Raw genomic sequence first — 21,572 nt, forward strand, 5'->3', positions numbered from 1 at the left:
GCTGACTAAAAAGAGGAGAGAATACAGAATCCTTCTATGCTTGTTTGTGGATTATAAGAATCTCACTCAGCACAGTGAAACACTCTCTCCCAGCAAGGTATCTCTTACCCATGTATCAAAATCATACAAATTCCTTGAAATATATCATACAAAAGAGAACTTTCTTCAATAAACCGGAATCATAAACACCACATGAACCACGAGACAAGGAGACGTGCTTGCTGAGGTTTTTGCCACTGTGGTGAAGGAGGTCCAGGACAGAGTCCAAGTGGAAGAGGCACAGTAGTAAGAATGTTTATTTCCCAGTTGGATGGGTCACCTATACAAATTTTCCATCACTATATTTATCTGACTAGACAATACAAATAAACTTGTCAACTTGGACCTGTAATTAAACAGAAGGAGAAGAGTGGGCTTCATTGCCTTTGGGAAATTGCAAAACTTTTGTCATGACTCCAAACTATTGTCAGATGCAAAGGCCAATCTTTTCGATGTCAACGTTCTGTCAGTATTATTAGTATGACAAAAAGACATGGAATGCAGCAGATGGTTTGGAGACAGCTCTGGTGGTAGGCAGCGTTCATCTGTCTTTGGCCCTCTGCTGATTAACCTTTGTAGAACGACTGGTTTGAAGATATGCTTCGTATGTGTGTCAAATTTGTAGATGACAGTGACTGGGAGGGATAGCCAACACTTTGTATTCTGGAGTTCAGATTTATAAGTTCTCAGCAGACAAGACTGACATAGGGATTTGAGTAGGATGATATTTAGTAAGGGTTTAAAAAATTGGCTTCACAGATGGGATAGCAGAGATGTTTAGACAGTCAGTTATTAAACGTTTATTAGGTACCTACTATGTGTCAGCCACTGGGTTAAAAGCTGGAAATACAAAGAAAGGCAGAAAAACAATTCATACTCTCAAGGAGTTCACAATCGAATGGGGGAGACAACAGGCAAACAACTGTGTATGGAAAAAGCTATATTCATGATAAATTGGAGATAAGCGATAGAAGAAAGGCATTAAAATGGAGGATTGGGCAGGGCTTCCAGTTGAAAGTTGAATTTTATCTGGGATTTGAAGGACAGGGAGAGCATTCCAGACATGGGAGCAGCCAGCGAAAATGCCTGGAGTCAATAGATGGAGTGTCGTGTTTGAGGAAGAGCAAAGATAGTAGCTTCACAAGTATTTGGTGTTGGGGAGGAGGGGAGGTTGGGAGGAGATTTAAAGTGTAAGAAGACTGGAGAGGTGTGTGCTGGGGGTACCAGGATATGATGGGCTTTGAATGCCAGAGGATCCTGGAGATGATAGGGAAATAACGCAACTTATTGTGGGAAAAGGGAATGGAGGTGATGTGGTCAGGCCTGTGCTTTAGTAAGATCATTTTGACAGCTGAGTGAAGGATGGACTAGAGTGGGAAAAGGCCTGTGGCAGGCAGACCAGTCCAGGTATAAAGGGATAGGGACCTGCACCAGGATTGTGACAGTGTCAGAGGAGAAAAAGGGGTGTATGTGAGAGATTTTAGGAAGGAAAAATTGACAGACCTTGTCAATAGATTTAATATGGGCGGTGAGAGAAAGTAAAGAATCAGTTTAGGATGCTACTTAAGTTATGAGCCTGAGTGACTGAGAGGATGGTGGTATCCTCTATAGTTAAAAGGAAATTAGGATGAGGGGAGCGTTTTTTTGGGGAAAGATAATGAGTTTATGTTTAGATGTGTTAAATTTAAATGTCTACAAGACATCCAGTTTTAGATGTTCAATAGGCAATTGTAGGTACAAGTTTGGAGGTGAGCATAGAGGTTAGGGCTGGATAAGTAGATTTGAGAGTGATCATCATTTAATCTATGGGAGCTGATGAGATCAACAAGTGACATAGTAGAGGGAGAAGAGAAGAGGACTCAGGATAGAGCCTTTGGGGGACACCCGTTGTAATGGGTGACTTGGATGAAAATCTAGCAAAGGAGACTGAGAAGTGGTCAGATAGGTAGGAGGAGAATGAAGAGAAAGTAGAGACAGGAAAACTTGGAGAGAAGAGTGTATCAAGGAGAAGCGGACAGCCAACATTGTTAAAGACTACAGAGCAGTTGAGAAGGATAAGAATTTAGAAAAGATCCTTAAATTTGGCAATTAAGAGACCATTGAGGGGCAACTAGGTGGTGCAGCCCTGAGTTCAAATGTGGCCTCAGACACTTCCGAGCTGTGTGACCCTGGGCAAGTCATTTAACTTTGATTCTGCGCCACCCTCCTCCCCCCATTTTTTAAAGAGAGACCATTGGTAACTTTAGAGAGAACGGTTTCATTTAAAGAAAGGCAGAAGCCAGACTGCAGAAAGGAGAGGAAGCAGCAGCATCTGTTGAAGATGACCTTCTCAAAGACCTCAGTTACAAAGGGAGGAGAGATATTGGATGACAGATAGTAGGGATGGGCAAATCAAGCTGGAGTTTTTTGAGGATGGAAGAGAGACATGGGCATGTTTGTAGATAGTTCATATGAAAAAAAAATTAGAGGCGTTAGTGGATTTCAAACTCAATTTGAGTCAATAGTATGACATGGCAGCTGAAGAAGGCTAATGCTTTCTTAGGCTACACTGAATGTATAGAGGAATCTACTTTGTCCTGGTTGGATATTTGGAGTAGGGTCCAGTTCTGGGCATCATCACCAGGTAGGAAATTGATAATAATAATAAGGAGCTGATGAGCATCCAGATTGGGGCAACCTCAAAATATGCCATATGTGGATTAATTTAAGGACTTAGCAGTGTTTAGCCTGAAGAAAAGGAGTCTTCAAGGCATCATGATAGTTATCTTCAAGTATTTGAAGGGTTGTCATGTGTAGTCATAGAGGACAGCAAGGTGGCACAATGAATAGAGTGCCAGGCCTGGAGTCAGGAAGACTCATCTTCCAGAGTTCAGATCTGGCCTCAGACACTTACTAGCTTCGTGACCCTGGGCAAATCACCTAACCCTGTTTGCCTCAGTTTCCTCATTGGTAAAATGATCTTGAGAAGGAAATGGCAAGTATCTCTGTCAAGAAAACCCCAAATGGGGTTCTAAAGAGTCAGATACAACTGAAAATGTTGAATGTGTAACAGGGGTTCAATTTGTTCTGCTTGATCCTGGTAGGCAGATTTAGAAACAATGGGTGAAGGATGCAGAGGGGCATATTCAGACTTCATGTGGTAAAAATTTCCTAACAATCAGAGCTATCCAAAAATAGAATGGGCCACTTTGGGAGGTAGTGACTCCCCCTCACTAGAAGCCCTCCATCAAGCTCGGCTGGCCACTTGTGGAATATATTGAAGAAGAGATTCTTGTTCAAGTATAAGACTAAACCAGATGGATTTTGAAGTTCCTTCTGACCCTATGATTCTTTAATATACTAATTCAGATCTTTGCCCAGTTATTATATGTGATATTGAAAGATCCAGGAGTGTAGTGGGTAGAGAACTCTGGACTTAGAGTCAGGAAGACCTGAATTTGAATCTTGCTTCAGACACTTAACTAGCTGTGTGACCCTGGGAAATTCATGTAACCTCAGCCTCAGTTTCTTCTTCTATAAATAGACATAATAATGACACCTACCTCACAGGGTTGTTGTAAGGATCAAATGAAATGCCCTCTATAAAAGAGCTTTGTAAAATGTAAAGTGCTATGTGAGTGTCGGCTCTTATTAGGTGGTGTTCATTTACTTAGAGAAGAGATATTAGACAAACATTTATACCTGGGACAGAGGGTGGGAGGAAGGTCTGTAGTTTTCTGGGAAGAACATTGGATTTCTGATGAGGATGATTTTATTGTCACTCACTGATTGACTTTGTAACATTAATTTCTTCACGTGCAAAATGAGGATTAGGTAATCTCCAGGATTTCTTCTGGCTCTAACAGGCTGGGGATTTTGTGATTGTGTAAGTAGCAACCTTATCTGCAAGCCAGAGAACTGGTCTGTTACATAAAGTGTGAAATGTACTGCTGGTTACTGACTTTTCATCTGTAATGCCATGTATTAAGCCTACGTGCAAAAAAAAACTGACCTATTTTCAGAATTGACTGTTTCTACCTCTTTAGTCAAGGCTTAAAAAATGAAATTTGATCTTGAAAACACCTATCGACATGAATGTTCAAAATATAGGTTCAAAAATAATTTTTAAGTAGAGGAAAATTAAATTAAAATCCTACTGAGGTTTTTAAAAATGGTTTGTCAACTGAGCAAAGATATAAAAAATTAAGTGAACATATCCAACTCTAACTGGAGATAAACAGAAGAAAAAAGATGAACGCTATTAGAGTTTTATCCTTGAGAGACTGACTTTTCCTTTAAAAAACAGCATAGCTCTCACAGGAGCAAGAATTTGCTGATTCTGTTTATCTCATTCAGAGATAAGGGGGCATCTTTATTATAATGACAAAATCTTGGAAGTAAATGGGCCCTTAGAGGTCATTTAATCCAACACTTGCTTGAAGGATGGACCCCCAATAGAACATCCTGACAGGTATTATCTAGCCTTCCCTTGAAGGCCTCCGGTAATAGGGAACTCAACATCATCAGAGATAGTCCATTGCATTTTTAGGCAGCTAGGTTGTGTGATAGAGTGATAGTGTGATAGAGCACTGAGCCTGGAGGCAGGAAGGACTCATCCTCATGAGTTCAAATCTGACCTCAGATACTTACTACTTCTGTGACCCTGGGCAAGTCACTTAATCCTGTTTGCCTCAGTTTCCTCATATGTAAAAAAGAGCTGGAAAGGGAAATGGCAAATCACTACAGTATCTTTGCCAAGAAAATCCCAAAATGGGGTCATAAAGAGTCGAATATGACTAAAAATGACTGAACAAAAATTATTAGGAAGTCCTTTTGGATATTATACTTTCTTTGCAACTTCTGCCTTTTGGCCCCAATTCTTAGTCAGTTAGTCATTGAGCATTCATTAAATGCTTCTTATATACCAGGCAAAAAAAAGCAGAACCACAAGTCCCTACCCTTAAGAAACTCACATTCTAATGGACAATCCTGCCTTTTGAGATTAAGTAGGATAAGATTAATCAATCCCTTTTCAACATGACAACCCTTGAGCTATTTGAAGATATCAGACCTGCAATAGTTCAAATCCAGCCTCAAACACTTACTTGGAGTGTGACTCTGGGCAAGTCACTGATGGGGGGATAATGATAGCACCTGCCTCCTAGGGTTGTTGTGAGGATAAAATGAGATCATATTAGCAAAATGCTTTACAAATCTTAAAGTGTTATATGAATGCCAGTTATTACAATAATAATAGCAGTTATATTATTTCAGTCTTTTCCTGCTACACCTTCTTTTCTCTCAGTTCTTTCAGTCTCCTCTTAGGGCATGGATTTCTATCCTCTCTGAAGCCTTTTATGTTCTCTTCCTCTCTGCATACACCCATTTGTTAATGCCCTTCCTCAAAAGTGGCGTTCACAGCTGAACATAATGCTCTAGATGTCATCTGGCCAGGGAAGAATAGATTATCTCTTCCTTCATTTTGGATTCTTGTTATGTAGCACTCCTTCAAAGTGATTTGACAGGTAGAGAATGTGTTTAGTTTTAAATATTTCCAAATAGGTCTCTGAACTTGAGTAAGGCCCATCTGGCCATTTGCAGGGAGCCTCTATTTGAGGAAAACAAATTGGTGTGTGTGTGTGTGTGTGTGTGTGTGTGTGTGTGTGTACACCCTATATGCACTCTGCTTATATATAATATGTACACAGAGATTTGTATAACAGCCAAACATAAGGAAAGAGAGAAGTCCCTTCTGTTGTTTGAATTCTCAACTTTAAATTTAAGCCCAAAAGAACATTGCTTTTTTGAAGCGTAAGGCAAAAATGTAAATTCTGCTGCCTTTTTCTTAAAAGATTTTCAAGTTGATTTATTTTTCTAACTTTTACATTTGTACCCTCATTTTGCATTCTCACTTCAACCCACTCCTTTTCAGTTTAAGTGGTTTATATTGCATCTTGGGTGACAGGTTTTCACAGTTAAGTTTTCAGAAACTCTTTAATAAGTTGAAAATCCTCCATGGAATTTCACATACTGGTAGCCTCAAGCATGAAAAAATCTTCCTCTCTTTGAACACTCAAGTGCTTTTATTTATCTAGTGGGTGGTTTAAAAAAATGCATCACAGTCATCATCACAGCCTGAGTCATTGATTTGTTTTCCCAATAACAATTCCTAATCATTTGTTTATAGAATATAACCTTAGACATCAATTCTTTAAAAAAAACGTTGTTTGGTTTTTATATACAGATTGCTTCTGGAATCTGGGTTCATTCTCTGGAATAGTTGCAATTAGAGATGTCCAAGATATTTTCAGTGGAAGTTTTGGTAATGGGAAATTCATGATTCAGTTCAATTCCACAAACCCCCCTCCAAGCAAGGTAGTCTGCTGTGCTCAAAATAGACAAAAATGAATCAAGCCACAGGCATTTATTAAGTACCTACCAGGTTTGAGGCATTGTGCTTGGTGCTTGGGATATAGACACAAAGAATGAAACAGTCTTTATTCTCAAGGAGCTTTATTCTCGCAGGAGAGATGAGAAGTACATATATACCTAGGTGCAGATTAAGCATTAAGAGAGTATGTGAAAATAAATACAAAGTACATAGGTACAAGGTAGGGAGAGCACTTGCATGTGGTGATATCTAGAAAGGTTTTGTGGAGAAGGTGGTGTTTGAGTTGAGTCTTGAAGGAAGAGAAGGACTCTATAAAGTATAGGTGAGGAGGGAGTGCATTCCAGGCATGGGAAATGGACAGTGCCCATGAATGGACATAGAAGATAGATTATTGTGTGTGAGAAACAGAAGAAAGCCATTTTGCCTGGATATCAGAGTGCAGGAAATGGAGTAGTAATGTTTAATGAGGTTGCAGAGAAGATTGGGGCCAGGGTGTAAAGGATTATAAAAGCTGATCAGAAGAGTTTATATTTGGGCCTATAGGCAATAGGTAGCCTACTAGAGTTTCTTGAGGAGAGTGACCTGTGCTTAAGGAAAATCATTTTGGCAACTGTGTGGAGGATATATTTGAGGAGGGAGAGACATGAGGCAGAAAAACCCATAAAGAGGCCTTTGCAATATTTACCTAAGAGGTGATGAGGGCATGACCCAACAGTGGCTGGTGAGTAGGGAGAAAGGATTGGATGCATGAGATGCTATGTAGTTGAAATGGCAAGATTGAACAACTAAGTAGACATGTGCTGTGAGGCAGAGTGAGAAGTTGAGAGTAACACCAAGATTATGAACCTAGGAGATGTAGAAGAACAGTGGTGCTATTGGCAGAAATAGGGGAGTTTGGAAGAAACTAGGGGTTTTTTTGGCAGGGAGGAACAAGGGGGAATAATGTGTTGTTTTGGACTTGCTGAATTTGAGATGCCACTAATGATATCCAGTTTAAAATATTCAATAGGTAGTTGGCAATGTGAGACTATAAAGTTCAGGGGGGAGGTTGGGGCTGGATATCTAAATCTGGGAGTCATTTGTATGGAGATGATAACTTCCTGGGAGCTGCTGACCTCAACAAGAAGGAAATCGTAGAGAGAATGGAAGAGGACTAAAGACAAAGCATTGGGAAACACCCATGGCTAGAGAATATGAGATGGATAATGGGCCAACAAAGGAGTCCGAGATAGAGTGATCAGATGCCTTTGCTTGAGAGAGCCAGGAAGGAGTAGTGTCTTGAAAACCTAGAGAGGAGAGAGTATTAAGAGAGGATGGGGATCATTGTCATATGCATCAGTTAGGTCTCTGCTTGGGATGAGGATTGATAAAAGACCAGCGGCTTTGGAAGTTAAGAGATCATTGGTAACTTTGGAGAGATCAGTTTCACTTAAGGAATGAGACTAAATCTAGATGTAAAGGGTTGAGGAAGAAAAGTGTAGACTTTTTTTCCCTAGGAGTTTGACTGAAAAAGAGAGCAGAGTTATAGACAGTTAAAGGATGTGGAGATTTGTGTATGTTTGAAAGGAGTAGGGAAGGAACCAGTAGAAAGGGAAAGGCTGAAGATTCAAGAGAAGGAAGAAGATTAAAGGGGATATTTGCTGGAGAAGATGGGAAGGACTAGGATCAAGCATACATGTATATATGATTGGCCTTGTCATGGATAATGTTACCTCACCAAAGATTGGGGGAAAAGGATAGAAAGTGGAGGATGAAGTTGAGTTTTGAGATGCAGAAAAGGGAGACTTGAGTAGCCTCAATTTTCTCATTAAATAAGAGATGAGGTCAACAGCTGAGCAAGTAGGGCAGTGGGAGGTATTAGATTTGAGGAGATATGAGGAGGTTTGGAATAGCTTTTGTGGGTATTAAGATAGAGAGCTAATTAGGGAGAAATAAAGGCATTTCTCTCCTGCAGTGAAAGCTTGGTGCTAATTAGATAACATGAATTTATAGTGTACCCAGTCAGCAGCAGCAGCTTGTGGGTAAGAAGGAGGGGCAATGCCCCTGACCTCAAGTTGCTTACAGTCAATAAATAGAGAATAATTTGAGGAAAGTGAGAATACCAGTAAGTGACGAGATCAAGAAAGGTTTACAATAAGTGGTAGCCTCCTAGCTTATCCTTGAGGTGAAGCTCTATTGCATTTCAAACATGGGAAGAATAGCTTATAGAAAAGAATGGAGACAAGGGAGATAAAATGCTGAGTTTGGAGAATAGTGAGTAGGTCAATTTGGCTAGAATATAGAATGTGTCAAGCAGAACAGTGTGAAATAAGTCTGAAAAGACTTAAGATTGGACCCAGATCGAACAGTTTTGAATGTCCAGCTGAGGGGTGATGTTTATCCTAGAGTTAATAGAGAGTCATTCAAGATCCTTGAACAGGGAAGTAATCTTGTCAGATTTGTGATTTAGGAAGAGTATTTTGGTAGCCTTGTGCAGGATTAGACAGGGAAGAAACTGGTAATGAAAACAATAGCTAGCATTTATATAGCATGTTCAGGTGTACTGGATGTTTTTACAAATATCCTATTTTATCTTCATAACCACCTTGGGAGAGAGGTGCTTATTATGATTTTACAAATAAGAAAACTGAGGCAGAGGTTAAGTGACCTACTCAAGGTCACATAGCTAGTAAATGCCTGGGGTCAGATTTGAACTCAGGACTATCTTGACTATAGTTCTATTACTCTATCCAATGTGCCACCTAACTGAAAGTAGACCAATGAGGAAGCTGCTGTAATAGTTCAGGCAAGAGGTGCTTGATGAGTATCTGAATCAGGATGGTGGCTGAGTAAATGGAAAGAAGGAGATGTATGTGAAGAGTGTGAAGTTAAAAATGATAATGTTTGATAATGGATTGGAAAAGCCATTTATTGATCACATGTAGTATTTCTATAGTAGAAATCCACAGAGTCCTCTGTGATGTTCTACATAGAATAAACCAATCTGATGCCTACCTACTCAGAGCCAGCACCCTCATGGATGTGAGGACAGACGTGCCCAGTTTCAACAAACAGCAAAACAATATAAGGATGAGAGAACATCATAGTATTGCTGATTTTTTGTAGACCTTAATGGAATGTGAGTTGATTTTGTAAATCAAAAGAGGGTTAGTGGAGAACCTTCAACACAAAGATCTTAAGAATCATAGGTCTAGAGCTGGCAGGGACTTCAGAGGTGATATGGGCAGTGAGTGCCAGGGAGCATTGCATGACTTGCCTAATATCATGTATCTGGGGGGGATTTGCTTTCATGTTATGACTCTATATCCAGGACTTTCTCCCTGTGCTATGCTATGTAACTTTTAAGACTGAACAAATTTTATTTTTAAATTTTTCAGATTAAAAATGTTTTTAAAATGTCCTTCTTATACCTTTGGGTATTACATGAATCTGTCATTAGTGATTTTCCTAATAATAGAACAATAACTGACATTTTCCACAAGATTTATATATATACATACATATGTATTATATATATGTATATATATGAATAATTCCAATCCTCACCACAGCCCCATGAGTTAAGGTAAGTTAGGTGGTACAGTGGACAGAATGCTAAGCCTAGAGTTAGGAAGACCTGAATTCAAATCCAGGCTAATACATTTATTGGCCATGTGACCCTGGGCAAGTCACTACCCCTTGTTTGCCTCAGTTTCCTCAACTGTAAAATAATAACAATAATAACAACAGCTACCCCCAGGGTTGCTGTGAGGATTAAATGAGATAATATGTGTAAATGATTGGCACAGAGCCCGGCACACAGTTGCCATCTAATAAATGTTCCCTTCCTTACTTCTGGTCTCATTATCTCCTCTTTTACAGAAAAGGATATTGAAGCTTAGAAAGACTAAGTGACTTGCTCATAATAATACAACTTGTATTTGTCAGAGGTGGGATTCGAACCCAAGTGTCTCCTGTGCTCTTTCCATGCTGCCTGAGTAGAGACTGAATTGGTCTTAACTCTTTGGGGTCATTGTTCAGTGAGTTAGAACTATGTCAGACCTAAATAAACTCCCAACCTTCCTAAACCCAAAGGAGAACCTCCCTTTTGCTTGTTTGTTTGTTTGTTTGCCTGCTTATTTGTTTGCTTGTTTTGATACTATCATGCGTAGGCTGGAAGTAGAGTGCCCATTCACAACCTGAATCCCAGTACTGATAAGTATAGGATTTTTAACCTACTGTATCCGTTCTAGGCTGTTTTGTGCCTTTTGGGGGAATCTGGAGGTCCTCTGCCCCTGGGAGCTCACCATGATAGTGCCAGATTTAGTTCAGACATCTGATTGGCTTTTATCTTCTTTTAGCACAGGACTGTGAGCTCGAGTGATAAGATACACCAGCATCTGCCTCTGCCTCCCCCAGGAGCAGAGGCTATAAATAAACAGTACTACCCCTCTGGGTTAGAACCTCATTTCTTCTGGGAATTGGGGAAGGGGTGTTTACAATTGATTTCTCTTCCTTGAGATATCACAGGGCAAGCTTACACAGCTTTTACCAATGAGTACTGACAGAAAGGTTTGATTAGAATATCTCAACCTTGACTTTATAGCAGGTGAAAGATTGTCTACCCAACATTTAACATTTTAAAATGTAACTTTTTTCAATTAAAAAACATTTATTTTCTCTTCCTTTTCACACCCTGCCCTCCATTTTCCCCTGCCACATACACAGAAAAACAAAACCCTTGTAAGAAATATTAAGTTAAGCAAAACAAATTCTCATATTGGCCATCTCTGCTTCTTTAGTCCATCAGGCAGCAGGTAGTTCCAGCCACATGATGAGTCTTACTTTTTTCTAAGGTATTGAATGATGAAGACCTATTTAGAAAGTAGGAGGGCTTGTTCTGGATCTTCCAGATTAGAAATCCTAAGGGAAGAGAGACAAAGAACCAGAGTGGTTGTTGCTGACCTTTGCTCACAAAAGAATGATTGGAAACCAAGGGTCTGATTTCTGGTTTAAAAAACATTATGCCCTGACTTCATTAGAACATGAAAATAATCTTCACAGCCAAGTAGAAATTAGTGCCAGGAGAAAATAGAAACTATTACATAAAAGAGACAAATTATCTGGTCTCCTTATATTAAGCTTGTCCTGTATACTTGTTACATTGCTGTATAAAATTTTAATTTCTAGATTTCCCTCTCTACCCTTCTTCTAGCCCCGGAAGAGCCAAGGAAACTGTTACAGTTTAGATCTTGAGGATGAAATGCAATACCAATGCATTTTGCTTTTGTTAAAAAGATTATTTCCTGCTTTGGAATTATATTTTGGAATCATAATTTTTACAGTGAGAAACACCTTGAGCATTAGAATTAAGTTTAGGAACTTGTAACAAAAATAACCTAACAGCTTTTAATTACAGGCATATAGAGAGAATTTCACAGGGTAAGGAGTTAATTTGAATCATGAATAGTTATGTCGATAAAGAAAAACTTATTTGAAAAGATTACTTCATAGAGATAAAATCTCAATATAAGACAAAGCAATGCCATACATTAGAATTGTTATATTTATCATGCTCCATCTCTCCATTTCTATTCGCGGATACTTCCTGTCAATTTGAGGGACTAAAGTTAACTATTGTTTTCTTTTGGCTTATAGGTGTAACACTCATGATTTCCTTATCATTTCCTAGCATGTGATTTCAAATAATGGAATTAAAATGGTAAATTATACCATTTTATATCATGATTCTTATCATTTTTCATGCTTGATTTTCTTTATGCTTTCTTTACCATCTGTCAGATGGAGTTATAGTAACATTTTAATCTAATCCTCTTCTTTTATAGATGAGTACCTTTCAGCCCAGAGAACTCAGGTGACTTCTCCAGGGTTACCTAGTTACTAGTAGAACCAAGATTAGATTTTGGGTCTTCTGAATGCCAGTCAATACTAAAAGAAGAGTGCTTAGGCCCCTTCGTACACTAGATACGATGGAAACAATGGTACTTGTGTGAAAAATTACACCAGGACTAAATCAGAGCATCATATCACCTGTTTGTTCTATCCATATTCTTTTTCCTCCTGCATCAATTGAATGATTTTCCATTATATTTTATCTTGCAGTCCCTCCTCTCCCCTATTAGCAATTTTTTTTATTAACTGTAAGAACTCTCTTTTCCCTTTTATTTATTAGGATAAATCAACAATAAATGCAGTAGTTGAAAAACTACTCTTTACAGATTTTTAAAAGTCTCCACTGGTATTTGGCATATCTATCTGTCTGTGTATCTGTCTATCTTTAAAAAAATCCATACATATACGGGCAAGGCACTTCTCTAGCTGGGTGCAAAAGTGATCACAAAAATACTGTCCTTAAGGACTTTGTACTCTGAGTATAAATGCTGCTAACTACATCTAACAAGAGCTAGAATTCTGAGTGGTTTTATTAGTTATGGTAAGTATATTGCCTCACCTAAAAGTTTTAAAGGTTATTTTGAAAGTATACAGTGAATATTCGCTTTTGGATAGATGGGAAAAAGTGGCCATAAGGAAAGATCTTGCAAAAAGGGTACAAAGAAAATTGATCCAAAGAGCGTGAAGGATATTGTTAAGATCAGCAAGTAGATGAACTGTAGCTGTGTACATGGACAAGAGTTGTTGGAAATCATGCAGAAGTCAAGAGTTCATGGAAACGTTATATCTTCAAGTTCCTTTCTTTCAACTTTGAATATATAATGAAGAGCCAAAGGGAGGGAAATCAAAGATGATTAGAACAGTTCCTCAAGAAGTTGTGATAATTCATTAGCATGGGTACTACTTCTACTGACACAGATTGTATGACCTCTCCACCCTTGGACTTTAGAAAGATGACAACATTTAGTATCTTACTAGGAACCCAAAAAATAATCAGTAAATATTTGATGAGGGTGACAGTGATGAAGAAATAATCTCCAAATGCTGTTAAATTGATATACTTTTCAAGGCAGTATAATTTGTGCAGAAATTCTCGCCATATAGATCTATTGATGATACTGAATATTTGCACAGATTTGACAGTCTACGTGAGTTGTTGTGGCAGAAAAACACCACCATTCCCATGGTTAACCTGACCACAGGCTTTTTGTAGTTTAAGTAGGCTGTTTCTCAGAAAAAAGACATAAAATTCATTGCTGAGCAATACTTGAAACCACTCAGGCTTGGTGTTGGATTTGTCAGAACTTAAACTGTTGCTACAGCCTTTGAGAACCTAGGTGACCTCCATGCCTTAATGTGACATTGGAGCAGAACTCTCAATTAGAGTAATGGAAGATGGAAATCTAGTAAGTAGTGGGATTTGGAATAAAATACTTTGGAGACAAGTGTGAGAGGGCGAACATTACAAAGAGGTGCTGTTGCCAGCTCTGGCTCACTTTCATTTGCTCATTTGATATGGAATCAAAGCAAAGCACCATGAAACTTTTGCAGAACACAAGTAAGTTGGGGAATTAGATGCTTTCTCTCCCTTTTTTCCCAGGTGGATTTTTGTAGTAACAAGCGCAAGGAGCACATGCTAATTATATTTGGCCATATTTCTAAGACAGTAGAAATACAGACGACAACCTCTGGCTTTATCAAATCTATGCAAATATTCAGTATCATCAGTAGATCTGGATGGTGAGAACTTCTGCATAAATTATACTGCCTTGAAAAGCATATCAGTATAACAGCATATATAGATTGTTTCTTCATCACTGCCATTCTCATCAGCTATGTATTGATTATCTTTTGGGTTTCTATTATGATACTAAATGTCATCTTTCTAAAGTCTAATTCTTACAGAAATTCACAATCTCATGGCAGAGTGCTTGAATGTGTTATGGTTTTTCTTTCATCCATTTAAAAAAAATGTCCACTATTCTGAAAGGGAGCAAGGGATAAAAAAAATATAGCTTCAATGAAAGGCTTTAAAAACACCCACACACTCCTATACCCACATGCCTTCCAGCTTGTAAAGTATTAAAGGTCTTTTAAACTTTCACTCCTCTCTCACTCTTCACAAATAACAAAGGCAATGCGAGGGTGATAGCAAGCATTAGTGGCCAGTGGTGCATTTTAAGTGCTGTGTGTCTTTATTTCAATTTGGTTTAAATTCTTTGTTTTTTGGAGCCTATCTTCTTTAAGGCCTGATTTCTTTTGAAATAAGACTCTGTGGTCATTTGAATAAATGACCCAATTAGTCCATTTTTTTTCTACCCATTTTATCTAGATGTGTGGTGAGGCAATATGAGTATATTTCTAGTATGTTGGTGATATTTTCTCACTCACCAGCCACAAGACATCACAGAACACCCTAAGATAGTCATTGATAAATTGATGCTAAAAAAGCTTGACTGTTTGAAGTCGACTGAGGAACATTGAAAATATACTTGACTCTCCATTATAGCCAGTTATTGTGCTGAATTCAGTGGAGGTGGGCCTGGGAAAAAAATACCCATGGTAGGATATGATTGAAGTGCCTGAAGAACTATCTTATGTCCTGTTTTTTCTGTGACATGGTTCCACAGGAAGGTCTCCTAGAAATGTACAGGGTATTCCTACAGTCTGGACACATAGACAAAAATGCATATTTTCAAGAAATGAAATGATTGAAATTTTCAACAACATTTTATTTAACTGGAATATTAACTAATAACATCTTCAATATGATTTCCATCATTTGTGATGCAAAGGTTGATGTGCTTTGAAAGATTCACATGAACTCGATGTAATAACTCAGTAACTCCACATTGCTGTCAATATTAGAACATTCACTCTTGGAATATGAATATGAAATCATATGATGTTATTTGAAGTTGAAGATGTTACTTGTTAATATTCCAGTTAAATAAAATGTTGTTGAAAATTTCAATCATTTCATTTCTTAAAAATATGCATTTTTGCCTATGTGTGCAGACTGTATTATGTTGTGACGCTCTAGGGTAATGACAGATATTCTGTCATTAACACCTAATCTTCCTCTCGAGCCATAGTGGAATCCTTACTTTTGGGCATACTTAATGGCATACTTATTACCATAATGTCCATATAGATGATGGGAGTAGCTAGGTGACACAGTGTATAAAATGTTGGGACTGGAGTCAGGAAGCCTCCTCTTCTTGAGTTCAAATCTGGCCATAGACAGTTATTATCTGTGTGACCCTGGCTGGGTGAGTCACTTAAATGCTGTTTGCCTCAGTTTCCTCATGTGTAAAAAATGAGCTGGGGAAGGAAATGGCAAACCTCTCCAGTATGTTTGCCAAGAAAACCCCAAATAGTGTGACACAGAGTCAAACATAACTGAAAAGAACTAAACAACAGCAACAACCATATAGATAATGAACCATAAAAAGGTGTCAGTAAAGCTAGACCAGGCCAGTGCCATTGAAACATGAACAAATTGCCCTTGTCTTTTGCAACATCTAGTCTCTAGTGTTTTTGGTTTTTTGTTTTGTTTTTTTGACTAGTCATACCTGGTAAATTCAGGTTTGTGTAAATGTAACCTGTTAATAGATGGGCAGCTAGTTGGCACAGTAGATAGGAGGATTGTATTTGGAGTTAGGAAGATTCTACTTGGAATCCAGCCTTAGACACTTACTAGCAATATGCCTTAAACTCTCTTAGCTTTAGTGTGAACAGGAGATACCCCCTGAGTTAAGGCTGCCTTTTTCACTCGGGCCAGGTAAAGTAGAATGTACTTGGAGTATAAAGCTCATGGTAGTAGCAGTATGAAAAAGTATGTTCTTTGTACCCTCTAAGTTTGGTGCTTCAGGACAGAAAAACCCTGATTGCCCTACCCTATTTGAGATTTTTTGAGTGACATTGCCTGTCTCTGGGCCACCATCCACATGAATAGCCAGATGGTGTTTGTTAATCCCTAGTTAGCTATAAAGAGCTAAAATAGGGATTCTGAGTTTTGTCATGCTGTCATTGCTGTGGGACTCTAATGAACTGAGTTTCTCAGCCACTAGGGTCCCCAGGTTGTAGCACCAGACATGTTAAAATATATGGCACTTTGATGGTGATATCAGGAACTTGATCTATATTGTATGCCTCCTGGTCATTCTAGTTGACCATACCCCACACCAAATAAACAAAACTTACTCTTTCAGTAAGTTAATAGTTGATCTCCAGCACAAGGTACTACTGACAACTGTAGATGTTATAAAACCAAATCTTGGGACATCCCTGACCAATCCAACAAATTGCTTGTAGAGAGACTAGGTCTCTTCAAACATTGAGATATAAGAGAGGAGGGCATTAATCTGTGGAGCTCACTTTCCTCTTAGAGCAGCGGTCTCCAAAGTGGGGTATACAAGATGATTCATTGGAATAGAGGAAGAAAATTCTAAAATGAGGAGAGTAGCACCACATTGTTGCTTGCATGCAGCCATTACTTGCCTCTGCTTCTCTCCTTCCCCTGGTGCATCCAACATGGGCTTCTCTGACTTAGAAGATCAGCTACCAGTGCCCTTCTTGGCAGGCAAGCTGACAGTCATTTCCCTCTCAGTCTTCTGTCCTCTCTCCCCAGTACCCATTGCAAGGACACCACAAATTCCCCGCTGCTTCCTGGGCTTTTCTCTCGCACCTCCCCCAGAAGAATAAAGGGACCAATGCCAGGCCCAGGAGTAACTGCAGGAAGGAGAACTGCTGCAGGACTGGAAGTCTTTTAACTCTTCCAAATTGAACTCATTACCTTTTTCCCAACCTGTACCTCTCCCTAACTTCCCTATTTCTATCAAAGGTGATCCTCTCAGTCACCCAGGCTCAGAACCGAGGTGTCATCCTTGACTCCTCATGCCTCTTTCACTACCATGTCCAGTCTGTTGCCAAGCCTGTCAATTTTACCTCCATAGCATCTCTTGAATATGCCTCCTTCTCTCCTGCTGCTCCTATGGTGCAGGCCCTCTTCACCTCACACCTGGAGTATTGCAAATAGCCTGCTATTGGTCTCCCTATCACAAGTCTCTCCCCCATGCCACTCCTCTACTCAGTTACCAAAATGATCTTCCTAAATTGCAGGACTGACCTCATAGAATTTAAAATCTGGGAGTACAAATTGCTTTTCTCTCTTTTTCCTTCTTTTTTTTTAATTCCCTCAATGTTTTAGTTTTGTTATTGCTCTTTATTGTTGTTGCATTTTGTTTTAAAAATGGTTTCTGAATATATCTATCCCCTACTCAGTGAGCCTTCTATTTTTTTAATAAAAATTTTAAAAGAAAAAGATAACTCACTAAAACCCACCACCATACTATGTCTGACAGCATTTGTCATGTCCCATACCCATGGTCCCTCATGCTTTCTAGGGAAAGGGGGAGGCATATTTTTTTTAAATTCTTATCAGAGGCCAAATTGAATCATTCAAATTACATAGTGTACAACTTTGTTTTATTCTTTCCATATATGGGTTTTTTTTAGACATAATGCAGATTGCTTCCTGGTTCTGCTCACCTCACTCTGCATCAGAACATATGGTCTTCCCATGTTTCACTGAATTCTTGGCTACATCCTCCTAGAAAGAAACACTATCAGACACAGGCTTCTAGAGACTCAATCTAATAGTCTTCAAGTTACTTTCCACTTGGAGCCTCAGATGCATTGTTTTAATTATCCATTCTGGGTACAGACCAATTTGGAGGAAGAATCATTCTTTGAGACTGGCTAAGTCACACTTCAGGTTCTGTGGCAAATGAACCAATATGAAGACAATTTCTTATGAACCCTCCTTGCTCTGCAACCTTCCTCCAAAATGTCCCAAATCCTCCTCATGCTTGTTCATTGATATTGGCAGACTTGTGGTTTGGGTGAGAATGCTGCCTTGGGTCTCAGTTTACTTGTTTTTAAAATATGCACATGAAAGTCTTCATATCATTTGCATAGAGACTTTGCATATGAATTTTTCTCAGCACTTTTATGTAGAAAATAAGCATATTTAAGCAAATCACACTTGAATATAAAAGATTTTGCTTGCAGATGGTGTTTTTAAAGAAAAAAAATCTGTTCATTGAAACAGAGTAGTGTTTTAATGTTTGTTTGTTTGTTGCTGAGTGTTTACATGGTTCCTGGACTATGCATGAATTTCAGGAAGCGATCTTGCTTGGAAGGGCCTTCTCTCAAGTAGATGTTCTTTTCCAAGGACATCAGTGAGCCACATTTGTTCAGCTCAGATTCTTAGAGAAGCAAAATTTAAGTAGTTAAATATTGTTTCACAAATAACACTCGGGAAGCACTGGAGTTTTTGGACTCCAGCCTCTAACAGGTTCACTCTTGATCTGGTCAGACAGGAAGGACAGATTCAGAGGGATTAATAATCTTATTTTATTCTAGTCTAGTCTTCTCAACAGGGGTGCTGATAATGGGAGCACCAACTCCTACAGCATTAGCATTCCCTTATCACCCTTCTAGCAGGGGCTGGTTGGTGTAGGAGCTACAACTGCTATGGAATCCCCTAAGCCTCAAAGGAGTCCGGTAGAGGCAAACACAGATTCCCTCCAAGCCCTGATGGAGGCCTTTCAAGGCACATACAGCATTACACTATCATATTCCCTTATGGATTTCCCACTCACTGACCAGTGCCCACTTGTACTTGCAACGGACAAAGAAGATATATTGCCAGCATTAGCCTCATAGGTTAACTTTAGCAATATTGTCATTCAATACAAGCATAATAAAAATCACATTATGTCACCCTCATATCTCATTGTGCAAGTGTGGAAACTGTTTTGAACCATGATCATGAGAATTATTATCTAGCACCTGGAAACTAGACATTCCCATGGCCATGGATCCTGAGAAACAAAACTCTAAAAAGGATAACAAAATCCTCCTTACTTAATGTGAGCCACTAGGTGTGCAGTGGTAAGAGTGCAGGGTGTGAAGTCAGGAAAACTCATCTTCCTGAGTTCAAATCCAGCCTCAGACACTCATTAGCTATGTAATCACGGGAAAGTCACTTCACCTTGTTTGTCTCAGTTCCTCATCTGTAAAATGAGCTGGAGAAGGAAATGGTAAATCACTCCAGTGTCTTTGCCAAGAAAATCCCAAGTAGGGGTGTGAAGAGTCTGACATGACTTAAAAAAAAGGACTGAACAACAACAAAGTATATAATAAGAGGCATCATGGAGAGTTATCCTTTGGCCTTGGAGCCAGGAAGATTTGAGTTCATGTCCTTATTCTGACACATACTGCCTGGACAAGTTACTCATCCTTTTAGAATTTTGCAAATGTTCTTAGAGGGCAGCTGATGGTAAAGTGAGGAGAGCATTAGACCTGGAGGCAGAAAAGCCTGAGTTTAAAACCAGCCTTAGACCCTTACCATCTGTGTGACCTTGGGCATATCATTTAACCTCTGTTTGCCTCAATTTTTTTCATGATAAAATGAGAGAAATAATAGTACCCACTTCCTAGGGTTGTTGTGAGGATCAAGTGAGATGATAATTGTAAAGCACTTATTACAGTGCCTAGCACATAGTAGGTGCCATATAAATGCTTATTCTCTTCCCTTTCTCCTCTATATTTACACAAAACAAATACATACACACATACATAATATATGTGCTATGTTTCAACATATTTGGTTTCTCTGTACTCTTATATATTTTATGTCCTGCATTTGAAAATGTTCTGAGAAGGGGTACCCAGGTCTCACCAGTCCGCCAAAGGCATCCATGACATAATAAAAGTTTAACAACTCCTGCCCTGAGATTATAGGTAGATAGGAAGGACATAAGCATCTATTAAGTGCATCCTATGTGCCAGACACTGTGGTAAGCGCTTTACAAGAGTATTGTCTCATTTTATCTTCACAACAGGGATGTAGGTGGTATAATTATTCTATTTCTAGAAAAGGGGAAACTGAGGCAAATAGAAGTTAAATGACTAGCCCAGGGTTACATAGTTATTAAGTTCCTGAAGTAGGCTTTAAACTTGGGTCTTCCTGACTCCAGTCCCAATGCTATTTACCATACTATCTAGTTCCCTCTAGCAGAAGCTGACATGGTGCTGACTATCATTGGTCAAGGGAATTTTCTTATCTAGGAGTTCCCTACATCAGTAATATCCCAGTTCTAGTCTTCCTATTAAGTATTTAACATTTTCAGTCCTTTTAGTTAATGTAATAGGAATTTACCAATTCCTAATGTTCTGTGATAATTGAGTACTTTTGTGTTTCCCTGTCCTGGATCAATAAGTTGCACACAGAGTGAATGACAGATACGAAGGTATTTCTCTTTGGGAAGTGGGGGGTGATGGGAATCCTAGAAAGGAAGTTAGACTTGGCACCCTGCCTTATTTAATGCCTCATTAATTAATTGTTAAGTTGGAGTTGTGTCTACAAAAGAACATGGAGGTGTTGTGTGCTTTAAAAAAGAAATGAGATTTCTGGAGAAAAACATATTCAAAAGAGAATTCAAAGTAGAAATTTTGAGTTAAAGCTGGGAGTTATTAGAATCCAGCAGATTAGAACTGAATTTTTAAAATGATAATCCAAGGGGAAATATAAATGCCATGTTTAGTTGAAAAAGTACATGGATTAGAAATCAAATGACTTCGGTTCAAGTGACTAGTCATGTGACTTTGCAGCTTCCCTCAGTTTCTTTATCTTCAAAATGAGAATTAATATCTCTCCTGCTTTTCACTTCAGTTAAATCATAGATGCAGTCTTTATCCTCATCCCTTTTACTTTACAGGGCTATGGAGGCTTTTATTCCACAGGGCTGCTGTGAGTCTCTAGTGAGATAATGTATGTAATTTTTTTTTAAAGGCAAAGCTATGTACAGAAGTGCGGTGTTATTGCTATATGAAGTTATTACATCACAAAACAGCAAGCTTCTCTTTGTTTAATATGAATATTGGATGTAAATACTGAGGGCAAAGTTAGTATTCCTCCCCCTCTCAAAAAGGATGGTTATGAGGAAATGTTGAAGACTGAATTTGGAAAACGATTTTGGGAGATATGTTAAATATTTGAAAGGTAAAAAATATATGTGGAGAAAACCTCAATATTTGTGATATTGTGAAATAACAAAATATTTTTAAATGTATATTAAGGTTGAATATTAGGGAAATCTATAGTGTTACAACTTTTGTGGGCAGAGGGCTTGCTGTTTCTCCAACTTTTTCATATAGGCGACATATGAAAACTTGGTAATATTGGAACTAAAGGAAAGAT

General features: G+C 38.6%; 1 protein-coding gene across 2 annotated transcripts in view; it reads left to right on the forward strand.

The window, feature by feature from the left end:
- Nucleotides 1-21,572, forward strand: part of WASF3 (WASP family member 3) — a 183,226-nt gene that overhangs the window by 137,772 nt on the left and 23,882 nt on the right. The window lies entirely within an intron of this gene.

The sequence above is a fragment of the Trichosurus vulpecula genome, chromosome 2, assembly GCF_011100635.1.
Source record: "Trichosurus vulpecula isolate mTriVul1 chromosome 2, mTriVul1.pri, whole genome shotgun sequence".
NCBI classification, from domain to species: Eukaryota; Metazoa; Chordata; class Mammalia; order Diprotodontia; family Phalangeridae; genus Trichosurus; species Trichosurus vulpecula.